Genomic DNA, 16322 nt, shown 5'->3' with positions numbered 1-16322 from the left:
CCCCAATTCCATTGCCAAAAGCGTTTACTGCTCCATCAAAAATTAGGCCCCATCTTGATCCAGGATCAGGACCTTCTTCAGGTAATGGTTCGTCACAATCTTTCATCTTCAAGTACATGACATCTTTGTCAGGAAAGTCAAACTTGAGAGATTGATATTCATTAATTGGTTGATGCGCCAAGTGATCGGCGAGAATGCTTCCTTTGACCGCTTTTTGAGCACGGTACTCGATGTCATACTCAGATAACAGCATTTGCCATTGGGCAATCCTTCCTGTTAAGGCAGGCTTTTCAAAGAGATACTTGATCGGATCCATTTTGGAGATTAACCAAGTGGTATTGTTTATCATGTATTGGCGGATCCATTTTGGAGATTAACCAAGTGGTATTGTTTATCATTAATTGGTTGATGCGCCAAGTGATCGGCGAGAATGCTTCCTTTGACCGCTTTTTGAGCACGGTACTCGATGTCATACTCAGATAACAGCATTTGCCATTGGGCAATCCTTCCTGTTAAGGCAGGCTTTTCAAAGACATACTTGATCGGATCCATTTTGGAGATTAACCAAGTGGTATTGTTTATCATGTATTGGCGGAGACGTTTTGAAGCCCAAGCCAAAGCACAACATGTTTTTTCGAGCATGGAGTAACGAGACTCACAATCTGTGAATTTCTTACTCAGGTAATAGATAGCATGCTCCTTCTTACCGGTTTCATCTTGCTGTCCAAGCATACAACCCATGGATTCTTCCAACACGGTAAGGTACATGATTAGTGGTCTTCCTTCAACTGGAGGAATCAATATTGGTGGTTCTAACAGGTATTCCTTGATACTGTCGAATGCTTTCTGGCAATCTTCAGTCCATACAACCCCTTGATCTTTGCGGAGAAGCTTGAAAATTGGCCCACAAGTAGCAGTCATTTGAGAGATGAATCTGGAGATATAGTTCAATCGTCCAAGAAATCCTCTTACTTGCTTTTCAGTTTTTGGTGCAGGCATCTCTTGAATAGCTCTGACTTTGTCGGGATCTACTTCGATACCTCTTTGGCTGACAATGAAACCCAAGAGTTTTCCAGATCTAACCCCAAAAGTACATTTGTTAGGATTCAAGCGAAGCTGATATTTCCTTAGTCGTTGAAACAACTTCAAAAGGTATTCAATATGTTCTTCTTCTGTGCTGGACTTGGCTATCATGTCGTCCACATAAACTTCAATTTCTTTATGCATCATGTCATGAAAGAGAGTAGTCATTGCCCTTTGGTAAGTTGCGCCTGCATTCTTTAATCCAAATGGCATCACTTTGTAGCAAAAGGTACCCCATGGGGTGATGAAAGATGTCTTCTCCATGTCTTCGGGAGCCATCTTGATCTGATTATAACCGGAGAACCCGTCCATGAAGGAAAAGACGTTGAACTTAGCGGTGTTATCAACCAACATGTCAATATGTGGTAATGGAAAGTCATCTTTTGGACTGGTCTTGTTCAAGTCACGGTAGTCAACACACATTCTGACTTTACCATCTTTCTTCGGAACTGGCACTATGTTGGCCAACCATTGAGGATATTCTGAGGTGACAAGAAAACCTGCGTCGAGTTGCTTTTGAACTTATATTTTGATCTTGTTAGCCATATCAGGGTGAGTCCTTCGCAATTTCTGCTTAACTGGCGGACATTCTGGCTTCAATGGCAAGTAATGCTGAACAATATTGGTATCCAACCCAGGCATGTCTTGGTAGGACCAGGCAAACACGTCAACATATTCTTTGAGAAGGTCTGTCAACTTACTCTTGATATCAGCATCAAGCAGCGATCCAATGGTCACTTCTTTTTTGTCTTCTTCAGAACCCAAGTTGATCTTTTCTAAAGGCTCTTTGTGAGGCAAAATGGCTCTTTCCTCGTGCTTAAGTAATCGGGAGATCTCGTCCGGGATCTCCTCTTCTTCCTCTTCTTCGGCTTCGAACACAGGAAACTCAAAGTTGGGAGAGGGCATAGGGTTATTGCATTCAATGGGTTTATTGATAGTTAATCTGCACATATGATTTATATTTATTTCAGAAAATTTATGAATGCAAGAGTGTATGCAGATTTTTTGTGAAAAAGTTTTTTTTGGTTTTTTAGGATTACTATTTCCAGAAAAAAGCAAAAAATTAAAACACATAGTGTAGGGAATTCAAAATGACACTTTATTTATGATTCATTTTTGAAACAAAGCCCTAAACACAAACTCATTTGTCTTGGGCGGGACAAAGAGGGAAACATTTAAAATAAAGCCCTATACACAAAGTTATTTGGGCGGAACATTTAAAAGCAAAGCCCTATAAAACATCTCTCTGCTTTGGGCTAGGCAGGAGATCAAAATAACAGCGAGGTGATTACTTTGAGCGGCGAACAAAATTTGGAACGTCAACAGCTTTCCAGTAACAACGAACTCCTCTGTGTATTATGTATTTAAGAAAATTCTCCTTAGAATTATCTTCCGTATTGACATTGACCGCTGGTCAAGCATGATTTGAAGGTCCAGGTTTGTCAACCTTGTTCTTGAAGGATAGAAAAACACTTAGAAAGGGGGGGATTGAATAAGTGTGACTTTAAATCTTGGACGATAAAAATAAATTGCACAATTATTTTTATCCTGGTTCGCTGTTAACGAAGCTACTCCAGTCCACCCCCGCAGAGATGATTTACCTCAACCTGAGGATTTAATCCACTAATCGCACGGATTACAATGGTTTTCCACTTAGTCCACGACTAAGTCTTCTAGAGTATTCTGATCACAACTTGATCACTCCAGGAACAACTGCTTAGACAACTTCTAAGACTTTTCTAGAGTCTACTGATCAACCTGATCACTCTAGTTACAAACTGCTCAGCCAACTGCTAAGACTTCCTAGAGTATACTGATCACACGATCACTCTAGTTCCTTACAACTTAATGTAATTCTAAGAGTATTACAAATGCTTCTTAAAAGCGATAATCACAACTGTGATATTTCTCTTAACGTTTAAGCTTAATCTCACTAAGATATTACAACAGCAATGTAGTGAGTTGATGAAGATTCTGAGCTTTGATTGAATAGCGTTTCAGCAAGTTTATTTTCGTTCAGAGTTGTTAAGAATTGGTAACCTTGCTTCTCATCAGAACTTCATATTTATAGGCGTTGAGAAGATGACCGTTGAGTGCATTTAATGCTTTGCGTGTTCCGTACAGCATTGCATTTAATGTTATACGCTTTTGTCAACTACCTCGAGCCTTGTTCACGCTGTGTCTACTGACGTTGCCTTTAGTAGCTTTAACGTTCCTTTTGTCAGTCAGCGTAGTCTGCCACCTGTACTTCCTTCTGATCTGATGTTTGTGAATACGACGTTTGAATATCATCAGAGTCAAAACAGCTTGGTGCATAGCATCTTCTGATCTTCTGATCTTGAAGTGCTTCTGTTGCGTGATACCATCTTCTGATCTTCAGTGCTTCTGATCTCATGTTCTTCTGATGCTTCCATAGACCCATGTTTTGATTCTGCTTCGACCATCTTCTGATGTCTTGCCAGACCATGTTCTGATGTTGCATGCTGAACCATTTGAGACACAACTTCTGAGCGCTGAATTATGCGTACTCTTTATATATATTTCCTGAAAGGGAAATTGCATTGGATTAGAGTACCATATTATCTTAAGCAAAATTCATATTATTGTTATCATCAAAACTAAGATAATTGATAAGAACAAATCTTGTTCTAACAATCTCCCCCTTTTTGATGATGACAAAAACATATATAAATGATATGAATTTGCGATCAGAAAGAGTAGACGGCAAAAGACAAATTACACAGCTATAGCATAAGCATATGAATATGTCTCCCCCTGAGATTAACAATCTCCCCCTGAGATAAATAATCTCCCCCTGAAATAAATACTCGAAGAACTTTGATAAAAGACTTCCCTGATTATTTCGGTAGAGACGATCATATAAGCTTCTGCCTTCAGAGAATTCATAGCTTCTGACTTCTGCTTCCATTGGACAGCTTCAGAACTTGAATTTCTTTAGATCCTTAGAACACTCACAGCTTCTGATTCCTGCTTCCATCGTGGACAGCTTCAGAACTTGAATTTCTTTGATCTTCAGAACATTCACAGCTTCTGACTTCTGCTTCCATTCAGGACAGCTTCAGAACTTGAATTTCTTTGATCTTCAGAACATTCACAGCTTCTGATTTCTGCTTCCATTCAGGACAGCTTCAGAACTTGAGTTTTCTGGATCTTTTAGAACATTCACATCTTCTGATTTCTGCTTCCCTCGGATAGCTTCAGAACTTTGAATGTCTACCAATCATCACTTCATGCTAGATTTGTATCAGAACATTGTTGAATGTACCAGAGCATCATCAGAGCATCTCTACATCCTGAAATGTTACAGAATAAAAACTAAACGACAAAAGTCAGCATGAACGAGTTAGAACATAAAATGTATGTTTGAACACATTATATGTATCAGAGCCATATAGGCTGGAATAATGTATCAGAGCCATAACATTATATGTATCAGAGCAAATAGAATTTTGTCAGAACAGGATAGACAATGATATTCAAATTCTATTATCAGTGCTTCTGATCGTGCTTCTGATTCCTGAAGCTTGACAGCACTCAGCTTGCTTTAGTTTCCAAGAGCTTATTCCTTTTACAGAATAACGCTTCTTATGTGCTTCTGATCGTGCTTCTGATTCCTGAAGCTTGACAGCACTCAGCTTGCTTCAGTTTCCAAGAGCTTATTCCTTTTACAGAATAACGCTTCTTATGGTTTTGCTTCTAGTGTTTGCTTCTGAAGATTCACTTCACTTCTCTGTACCTGCAAAACACTTAAACCATATAGAACTTGCAGTTCTTGTTAGTGAATGCAACTGATTAAATCAAATCATTTATCACAGTATTTCTCCCCCTTTTTTGTCATATCATCAAAAAAATAGAAAAGATTCAGATGAATAAAACAGAACACATGGAGGAAGAAGATGATTTCATTAAGGTTCAACCATTGGGTACAGAAGTACAAATAGAAAAGATCAGATGCACAGAAACAAAACAGATGCAAAGAAAAGAAGGAAACAGCATAGACTCAATCTAAGATGGCCCTAGTCTTGACAAGATCTTGGCCAGCATCTCTTTCATCTCGTTGTTGTGTCCTTCTTGCCTCTCAATGAAAGCATCATACTTGTCATTGCGTGAGCTTTGCTCATCCTGTCTCCTCTGAATTTCTTCTAGCGTTTTTGCAAGACGAGAAGGTTCATCAGAAGAAGCTTCACAGCTTTGATCCACAGGAATGACAACTTGATCTGCAGCTTCCATAGAAGTATCATTTGCTGGGATATCCTCAACAGGGTCTGATTCAGCAACATGATCTTCAGCATCTGCTTCTTGCATAGAAGCATCTCCATATTCTGCAGCAGGAATTTCCGAGTCTCCATTCTCAAGTGCCTGAAGAGTGGCAGCTAGATTCCTTGGAGCAGAAGGACCTTCAACTTCTGGTGGGTCAACAACTTCTGGAATGACCAAGTTTGGATCTTTCTCAGACGGGTTTTCCCTCAGATAGTCAAAGAGAGTCTTGAAATCTCCTAGCAGAACAGGATAATCAGGAATCCAGATAACCATGTCCCTGCATGGGTTTGCTTCCATTGCAGCAGCCAGTCTCAACTGTTCCATCTCATCCACAAAGGGCTTCTCCTCAGCAGCAACACAATTTCTGAGAGGATGGTAGTATATACTATTATCTCCCTCCAGAAGGTAACCAGAGTAACCAGGGGCAGCAGCCACTAGTCTTTTCTGTACTGCTATTGCTTCTACTTGAAAAACCTTGCGAAATCTTCTCCAGAGATTTCTTGTAGAAACATCATCCAGACCATTTAGGAATGCATCCTTCAGAAGGTCTAGACTGCTAATCACCTCAAGTCTGAAAAGTTCCAGGTAGGTATAGGGTTCAGGTTCAGGCGAATTGAAGGTGAATTTGTAGTCAGGATAGAGAAGACAGTAAGGTTCGGAATTTTCGATAGGTAAGGGATGAGATATAGAAGTTGGAAGTACGGTGGATGAGGAAGAAGGGATATCTGAGAGAATGATTGATGAGGATGGAATATCAGAAATGATGGATTGAGACGAGGATGGAGTGTTTGTAAAGGGAATTGGTGAGAGAGATTTATCAGAAGGAGTTGGGGGAAGAATACTTAAAGGTGTGGGGTTTAGAATGGGAGAGGAGGAGGATGATGGAGAAGGATTTGGTAGAGTGAAGTTTACTTTTGGTTCAGATGGAGGTGATTGGAAAGATGGTTTAGGGACAGAAGGAGGTGGAGTAAAGACATTTCTGGAGATTTGTACAGAAGAAGAAGAAGATCTGGTTCTGCGAAAGGAATCTCTGATCCTTTTATCTCTTCGTTCTTTAGAGTCCACCTTGTCAGGATCATAGGTGACCCTCAACTTCTTGGCTCTCTCAGCCTCATCTTCTTGTGCCTTTCTTTTTAGCCTTGCCTGACGTTCCTTTTTATCCTTCTTCAGAATATCATCTTTGGATGGAAGTACTCTGCCACGGATCCAAGCAGGATCAACGTCTGATTGCTTCCTCACACAATCTTCCAAGTAAAACTTGACAACTTGATCAAGTTCTTTATGATACAAAGATATGAATCCTTCAACAGCAATTCTTCTTGACAGAATGTCAGGAAAGCTTGTGCACATAACAGGTACATTCTTAATGACTTCCAGTCCGAACAGATCAACACCATTGAAGATGGGACCTTGAGTTACTCCAAGAAAATGCGAGGCATTACAATTTCTGATGGAGTCCACCACTTTGCTTTCAATCAGAATGTCTGAAATCATCCTTCCGAAAGGAATGGTTGTTCTTGGAATATGAGGGTACTTCGCCCTTTCATCTTCTCTTGAATCAAAGATAGAGGTTTTCAGATTCTCAAATAGAATATGAGAGATGTTGATCTCTATCTTTTTGCCAATGCAGAAAAGAGTATACTTGTGAGTCGGACTGATGTAGGAGGAGCAGCGCATCTTTTTTCTATGGTGAAGAGAACCCAGAATAATCTCAGCCCATACTTTATAAAAAGGCTTTAAGTTGCCCGTAAAATGAGAATCAGTTCCAACAACCGTAGAGATTTGTTTTTCAACTAAAGTCCAGTCAACTGTATGGGGTTGAAACTCAGACCAACCTTCTTCATCATCAAGATTGTACAGCTTTCTGATGAGTTTCTCAGTGATAGTCACTTCATGCCCTAGCACGAATGAAATGATGGCAGTTGGGGTAACTGTTGCATGTACCCAAAACTCCTTTACAAGTTCAGGATAAATTGGACCAACCAATCTATCAAGATATTTAGACCATCCTTGCTCAAAGATTCTTGCATCACACTGAAAGCCATTTGCTTTAAGGTTGTTGACGTCCACAGCCGATTCACATAGAACTTCCAGTTCTTTCGTGGGTATTAAGCATGTTTTCAACGGAGCATCATTTTTGCTTAAACGGTTCTGTGTGGAAGTGATACTATCTTTAGAGATTGATGAACGAGAAGATGGATTCATTATGATAATGCTTTGAGATCAAATCAAGAACTAGGGTTTGAAGAGAGATGCAACGAGGTGAATGCACAAAAGAAAGAGAAAGAGAGAAAAAGTGGGAATGAAGATGAAGCGGGTTATTTAAAAGATTTAAAAAGAAATCATTATGCATTTAATGAGAAATGACATTAGGAGAGAGAACACAGTAAATGAAATGATTTAATACAGTTACCTAGGTCGGCGTCTTTTCAACTGCACGCTTTGTACACACCGTACAGACACGTGTTCATCATCAGATAATAGATGACAGCTGTAAATATCAGAGAGATTTTACGCCTTCAAATTCTGATTACTGCTTCTGAATTGATCTAATTTCTCTTCTAGAAATACTCCTTCTGAAGTGTGCTGATATAAGTCTGAATGATCTTCTGATCCATTACTTCTGATGTACACAGCTTCTGGAGGTTTACTTCTTTGTTCTGCAGCTTCTGATAAGACAAAACTGTATCTGCAGAAATTCTTAAGCTCTTTGTTTCATCAGAAACAAGTTTATCATCAAAACAGATGTTTATTGATTTGTCCACAATCAATGTTTCAATGTTGTATATTCTGTAGCATTTAGAGCATTCAGAATACTCAAGAAAGAAACATCAAAGCCTTAGAGGCAAACATCATAGATGGTTCCAAGACTAATAAGCTTCTTTTCTGAATTCCTACAAACATAGTTTCTTCAACAGATTTAAGAACCAGAACTTGGAAGACAATCTTTCTTCCCTTCAAGTGTTGAGAGCAACTTGAGTCCAGGTGTCATGTCATGTTGAATGTTGTCTTCTTTGTTATCAAAAGAATCTGCAAAAGAAATAATCTTTTTCTTTGGTACCCACATCTTCTTGGGTCCTTTCTTGTTAGATTTTCTCAAGTTCTGATTGAACTTGGGTTTGACATTATAAGCAATAGGAGGAACAGCATGATAATTTTTAATATGAGTTTCATGATATTTCCTAGGTTGTGTCACATGCTTCTTGGTGTGTGTTATGTGAAAACTTTGTGCATGTGAAGTGTGCCTAATATCATGAGAGTGGCCATACTTGAACTGATCATACAAAGGCTTGTATGTGAGTTTCATTTCATCAACAGGTTCAAGTTTGTATGGGGTTTCACCCTCATAACCAATGCCAACTCTTTTGTTTCCAGATACGGCATATATCATAGAAGCTAGCTGACTTCTGCCAATACTTCTAGATAAGAACTTCCTGAAACTTAAATCATATTCTTTCAGAATATGGTTTAGACTGGGAGTGGATTTTTCTGAATTAGAAGGAGATCCAACATCATTGGATAATTTTAAAAGTTTATCTTTCAATTCAGAATTTTCCAATTCAAGCCTCTTTGTTTCAAATTCAAATAGCTTTTTCAGCTTTTTGTATTTAATACAAATCTGAGACTTGGATTCCAGAAGTTCAGTTAATCCGGAAACTAACTCATCTCTAGTAAGTTCAGAAAATACCTCTTCAGAATCTGATTCTGATGTAGATTCTGATCCGTCATCTTCTGTCGCCATCAGCGCACAGTTGGCCTGCTCATCTTCTGAATCATCTTCTGACTCATCCCAGGTTGCCATAAGACCTTTCTTCTTATGAAACTTCTTCTTGGGATTCTCCTTCTGAAGATTTGGACATTCATTCCTGAAGTGTCCTGGTTCATTGCATTCATAGCACATGACCTTCTTCTTGTCAGATCTTCTGTCATCAGAAGATTCTCCATGTTCAAATCTCTTTGAACTTCTGAAGCCTCTGAACTTCCTTTGCTTGCTCTTCTAGAGTTGATTTACCCTTCTGGAAATCATGGACAGTTCATCTTCTTCTTCAGATTCTGATTCTTCAGGATCTTCTTCTTTGGCCTGAAAAGCGTTAGTGCATTTCTTGATATTATATTTTAATGCAATAGATTTACCTTTCTTTTGAGGCTCATTTGCATCCACCTCAATTTCATGGCTTCTCAAGGCACTGATCAGCTCTTCCAGAGAAACTTCATTCAGATTCTTTGCAATCTTGAATGCAGTCACCATAGGACCCCATCTTCTGGGTAAGCTTCTGATGATCTTCTTCACATGATCAGCCTTGGTGTATCCTTTGTCAAGAACTCTCAATCCAGCAGTCAGAGTTTGAAATCTCGAAAACATCTTTTCAATGTCTTCATCATCCTCCATCTTGAAGGCTTCATACTTCTGGATTAAGGCAAGAGCTTTTGTCTCCTTGACTTGAGCATTTCCTTCATGAGTCATTTTCAAGGACTCATATATATCATAGGCTGTTTCCCTGTTTGATATTTTCTCATACTCAACATGAGAAATAGCATTCAGCAAAACAGTTCTGCATTTATGATGATTCCTGAAATGCTTCTTTTGATCATCATTCATTTCTTGCCTTGTCAGCTTTACGCCACTGGCATTTACTGGATGTTTGTAACCATCCATCAGAAGATCCCATAGATCACCATCTAGACCAAGAAAGTAACTTTCCAGTTTATCTTTCCAGTATTCAAAGTTTTCACCCTCAAATACCGGCGGTCTTGTATAACCATTGTTACCGTTGTATTGCTCAGCAGAGCCAGATGTAGATGCAGGTGGATTTGTCGGAGTTTCACCAGCCATCTTTTAAATGAAGCGTTTTTCTCTTCCTGAATCTTTTCTAAACACGGTTAAGTGCTTGCACCTTAGAACCGGCGCTCTGATGCCAATTGAAGGATAGAAAAACACTTAGAAAGGGGGGGGGGGGGATTGAATAAGTGTGACTTTAAATCTTGGACGATAAAAATAAATTGCACAATTATTTTTATCCTGGTTCGCTGTTAACGAAGCTACTCCAGTCCACCCCCGCAGAGATGATTTACCTCAACCTGAGGATTTAATCCACTAATCGCACGGATTACAATGGTTTTCCACTTAGTCCACGACTAAGTCTTCTAGAGTATTCTGATCACAACTTGATCACTCCAGGAACAACTGCTTAGACAACTTCTAAGACTTTTCTAGAGTCTACTGATCAACCTGATCACTCTAGTTACAAACTGCTCAGCCAACTGCTAAGACTTCCTAGAGTATACTGATCACACGATCACTCTAGTTCCTTACAACTTAATGTAATTCTAAGAGTATTACAAATGCTTCTTAAAAGCGATAATCACAACTGTGATATTTCTCTTAACGTTTAAGCTTAATCTCACTAAGATATTACAACAGCAATGTAGTGAGTTGATGAAGATTCTGAGCTTTGATTGAATAGCGTTTCAGCAAGTTTATTTTCGTTCAGAGTTGTTAAGAATTGGTAACCTTGCTTCTCATCAGAACTTCATATTTATAGGCGTTGAGAAGATGACCGTTGAGTGCATTTAATGCTTTGCGTGTTCCGTACAGCATTGCATTTAATGTTATACGCTTTTGTCAACTACCTCGAGCCTTGTTCACGCTGTGTCTACTGACGTTGCCTTTAGTAGCTTTAACGTTCCTTTTGTCAGTCAGCGTAGTCTGCCACCTGTACTTCCTTCTGATCTGATGTTTGTGAATACGACGTTTGAATATCATCAGAGTCAAAACAGCTTGGTGCATAGCATCTTCTGATCTTCTGATCTTGAAGTGCTTCTGTTGCGTGATACCATCTTCTGATCTTCAGTGCTTCTGATCTCATGTTCTTCTGATGCTTCCATAGACCCATGTTCTGATTCTGCTTCGACCATCTTCTGATGTCTTGCCAGACCATGTTCTGATGTTGCATGCTGAACCATTTGAGACACAACTTCTGAGCGCTGAATTATGCGTACTCTTTATATATATTTCCTGAAAGGGAAATTGCATTGGATTAGTGTACCATATTATCTTAAGCAAAATTCATATTATTGTTATCATCAAAACTAAGATAATTGATAAGAACAAATCTTGTTCTAACAGTTCTTTGTAGAGTTGAAACGGTCTTCTTCTACTTCTTGAAGAGCATAAGATGAGTCACAATCTCCCGAATTTTCAGGATGTATTTCCCAATCTTCAGGATGCAGAGACTCATTGTCAGAGACGCTTTCCGAGTCAACTGCGGGGCCATCTTCCCCTTCATCTTCAAAAATGGCATTTATGTGATAATAACCATCTTCAGGATTATAAATCTTGGTAGATGCGTTGAAGCCGAAATCTTCAGTAATTTCAGGCTGCTGAGAAAATTGATAGGGCAGATAAGCCTCTTCTGGTTGACTATTATATTCAAAGGAATCTCCCCATCCAGTTGGTTGGATATCTTCAATCGCAATCTTTGAACTTTCAGGTGCAGTATATTTCACCATGTAATCAAATTTTCCACTTGGTTGTCCCAAGGTGTCCCAAATCTCTGCAGGAATAGGCTCAGTTTCTTTGCCTTTGGATTTCTCTGAAGGAGGATATGGTTCTTCCTGAGATATGTATCCCGAGTCATTGAGATAACATTTCCATTCTTCTTCAGTATCGGGCAGACCTTCTTCGATGCATTCTTTGATAAGGACATTGACCTCTTGAGGAATTGGGTTAAGGAACCCTCCACTAATGAATGTTTCTTTGATCGGACGAAGGGTTTCATCCTTCTTGGTGCAGTTTGAGAATGTTGGTGAGCATCCGAGACCTGTTCTGGTTTCATTCTTGGTAGGGATCACAACTTGCCCCCAGCCAGTGGTAGTTCCATCTTTCACTACATTTACTGCCTCTTTGTAAGAAGAGATTGATGCTTTCTTTTTGGAAGATTCGTCTTCTAAAGAGAGACCTTGGAACTGAGTTCCTTCCACATCATCAGCACCAATGAAAGAGAAATTGGATAAATGACTCACCATTAAGGCTTGCTCCCCACTTATTGTTACCAATTTTCCATTTGTTACAAATTTTAACTTTTGATGGAGCGTAGAAGTTACTGCCCCTGCTTCATGGATCCATGGTCGTCCTAACAGACAGCTATAAGCAGCTTGAATGTCCATGACCTGGAAGGTGATTTGAAATGTATGTGGACCAAATGTCATCGGAAGGTTGACTTCGCCGATAACTGATTTTCGCGATCCATCAAATGCTTTGACTACTACACCACTGAACTTCATAGGCATTCCTTGGTAAGATAAACGAGCAACAGTCGTCTTTGGCATCACATTTAAGGAAGATCCGGTGTCTACCAGCACGTTGGACAAAGAGTCTGACTGACAGTTCATAGAAATGTGCAGAGCAAGATTGTGATTTCTGCCTTCCTCAGGAAGTTCTTCATCACAGAAGCTTAAATTGTTGCAAGCTGTTATGTTGGCTATTATCCCATCAAACTGGTCAATAGACACATCATGATCTACAAAAGCTTGATCTAATACTCTCATCAGGGCTTCCCTATGGGCTTCAGAATTTTAAAGCAATGAAAGTATTGAGATCTTTGAAGGAGTCTGCATAAGCTGATCCACAATCTTGTATTCACTTCTCTTGATAAGCTTCTAAATTTCATCAAAGCCAGAATTGACATTGGTTCCACTGGATTGGCCAACATCAGTGTTCGTATTACTGACAGGAGTTATCTCAGGATTCCCCATTGGTGTATTGACAGGATTTTGCCCGGTTGCAGGAGCAACAGGCTGCTTTGAAGGTAGTGGAGTATACACACGTCCACTTCTTGTTACTCGACTCACATCGGCGATATTCACGACAGATGAAAGAGTAGGTAAAGGAACTTCTTGTCCATTCCTTATCATTGTTGCATTGTAGTTGTATGGAACTGCCTTGTCAGAGTCATAAGGAACAGGTCCAGGTAGACAAATGATCAAAGGAGCAACAGGAACCTTTGGTTTGTTGTAGATGACTTCTACGCGCTCAGGCATGTTGAAATGAGGAACGATGACGTTAACTTTAGGCATTTCCGAGTTGATATCTGAGACTAAAAGCTCATGCGGATAACATCCTATCATGTTAACTTCATCTTCATTCCTATTTTTGTAGATCTGAATAGTACCATTATCTAGCAAGACTTGAAGATCTCTTCTCACAATTGAACATCCATGAGAATCTACGCAACATATGCTACAGGAACCGTAGTGATGCTGACGAAAATTCGCCCCTTGACAGAGAGTAGCGTGCATTTGTACCAAATCTACTCTTGAGAAGTTGATATTATAGACTCGATATGGACCAGGACATCCATACACCATGTTTACAACATGCCCTCCATGATTGGGCAGCGGATTTGCTTGCACATTTGGATTCAAATTTCTGAAAGAGAGGAGATTAGATCTTACCAACCTCTGGACTTCATATTTCAAAGCTATGCAATGCTCAAGATCATGGCCAGGTGCTCCTTGATGATAAGGGTATGAGACCTCAGCTTTGTACCACCATGGAAGTTTCTCAGGTACTGGTGGTGGTGCTTTAGTTTGAACAAGAACTCTTTCAATCAAAGCAGGATACAACTCTGTGTAGGTCATTGGAATTGGATCAAACTGTGGAGCTCTTTGTACACGATTCTGATTGTTGTTAAACTGCTGAGCCTGTTGTCGAGGCTGTTGTTGTTGAAACTGCGGGGTAAATCCCGGATTTGGTGCTGTATTAACGGCTGGTGCGATAGCAGCAATCTGTCGTTGACGATTGACATTTGCTCTTGGCTTTCCTTGGGATACCATGTCAACACTTTGTTCTTTCTTCTTTGGGAAACCACTTCCGAACTTTTTGGTTCCGCTTGAAGATCCACCTTCTTTAGTTAGACGTCCGGTTCGGACTCCTTCTTCTAGACGCATCCCCATGTTTACCATTTCGGTGAAATCACTTGGAGCACTAGCAATCATGCGTTCATAATAAAACGGGCCAAGAGTATTCAAGAAGATCTTTGTCATCTCTTTCTCTTTTAACGGTGGATTAATCTGAGCAGCAGTTTCTCTCCATCGTTGGGCATATTCTTTGATAGCTTCATGGTCTTTCTGAGCCATGGATCGAAGCTGATCTCTGTCTGGAGCCATATCTGAGTTGTATTTGTATTATCGGACAAAGGCCTCACCTAGGTCGTTGAAAGTCCGAATGTTGGTGCTATCCAAACCCGTGTACCACTTCAGTGCGGCACCATTCAAACTGTCTTGAAAGTAATGGATGAGCAATTGATGATTATCTGCATAAGTAGACATCTTCTTAGCATACATCACAAGATGGCTTTGTGGACAAGAACTACCTTTGTACTTCTCAAAGTCAGGGACCTTGAATTTAGCAGGTATTTGTACACTAGGAACCAAACATAGCTCCTGGGCATTCTTTCCAAACAAATCTTTCCCACGAATAGCTTTAACTTCTAGCTGTATCTTGTTGAATTGTTCTTGGAGATCTTCCACAAGGTTACGCTGATTTGTGCTATCACCTTGATCATGATAAATCTCATTGCCATCATAAGGAACAGTGTGAACCGTAGGGGTCGGAACTGTCATAGTGGGTTGAGAAAGTGCCATAGTGATTTGGGAAAAAGTTACCCCCTGATTTGGAGTGAACTGTGAACTTTGAGCAGCAGGCGCTTCAGTTGCGGATGTTTGAACCCCAGAAACATTATGGCGGAAACCTGCACCAAAGCTGAAAGGCGTGCCCCAACCTTCTGGCATGGAGAAAGATGGAATGCTGAATGCAACTGTAGAGACTGGAGTAGTGACTTCAGATGTTACCGTTGCTTGACTGTTGGGTGGCGGCTGCTGATTCTGTGCGGCCATTAGGGAGTCAACCAGAGTAGTGAGACTTTCCAATTTTTCCTAAAGGGTGGCAACTGTACCACGGAGCTCAATATTCTCTTGTTCAGAGTGTTCCATTACTCTTCTTCTGTTTGAACGAGTATTGTATCTGTAATCTGATTGCGAGCGCGGTCGAGAAACTTTGAGACGCGACAGCTTGACGATCTATTGGAGAAAGATCCAAAAGATAAGACTCTAGACAACAGACTCGATATGCAGAATGATGTATGCAAAAAGAAATTTATGATTTTTCCAAACATTTTAAAGATTATTTTCTTGCAAACATTTGAACACAAACTATTCTTTTATTGAAATAATGGGAAATGTTACAACATTGGAGCATAGCTCCTTACAGAAGCAAATAAATAAAGCTAAACAATCCTAAACATCTTCATCAGATGAAGAACCAAATGCGTTGTGCAGCTTGAACTTCATGATTTCTTTCCCATAATAAGCTTTCAACTTGGCCTTTTCGGTCCTTAGCTTGTCAACAACATTCTTCCAATCGTCAGGAGTTGGAGCGTTGCTTGTTGAGCCTTCAAGCTTTTTCTTGCTTTCTTTGATGTACCTCTTGATTGCAGCGTCTTTCTGACGGATCTTCTCATCTTTACTCATGAGCCATCCATCTTGATAATAAAGAGTTTCTTCGTGATCTTTCACTCTTTTCTTCAACTTTCTGTTTTCCACATCGGTTCTACGAAACTTATCTTCCCAAGCATCTTTTTCTAACCTCATCTTGGCCAAAGTGTCTTGGTATTCCTCCATAGTGGGAATGTTGGGCCGTTGAGAAACCACAGGGAACATGGGTTTTTCATAAGCATAAGGCATTTGAAACTCCTATGCTCTTTTCTTTACCCAGCAGGTGTAGGCGTCCATGGCAATGCAATTTCTTTCCTCACCTTTTTCTTTCCATCGGACGTCGTACCAAGCTCTCACCATTCTTGTTTTCAACCTTTGAGGATCATCCCCTTCTCGGTAAAAGTAGCATTCCACTGCGAGACCAATGGGTTTAGCTGAATTTGCATACCCGAGTTGTCGTCGGG

Source organism: Vicia villosa, linkage group LG6 (assembly GCF_029867415.1).
Source record: "Vicia villosa cultivar HV-30 ecotype Madison, WI linkage group LG6, Vvil1.0, whole genome shotgun sequence".
In the NCBI taxonomy this organism is placed as follows: Eukaryota; Viridiplantae; Streptophyta; class Magnoliopsida; order Fabales; family Fabaceae; genus Vicia; species Vicia villosa.
This window is presented reverse-complemented; position numbering follows the sequence as displayed.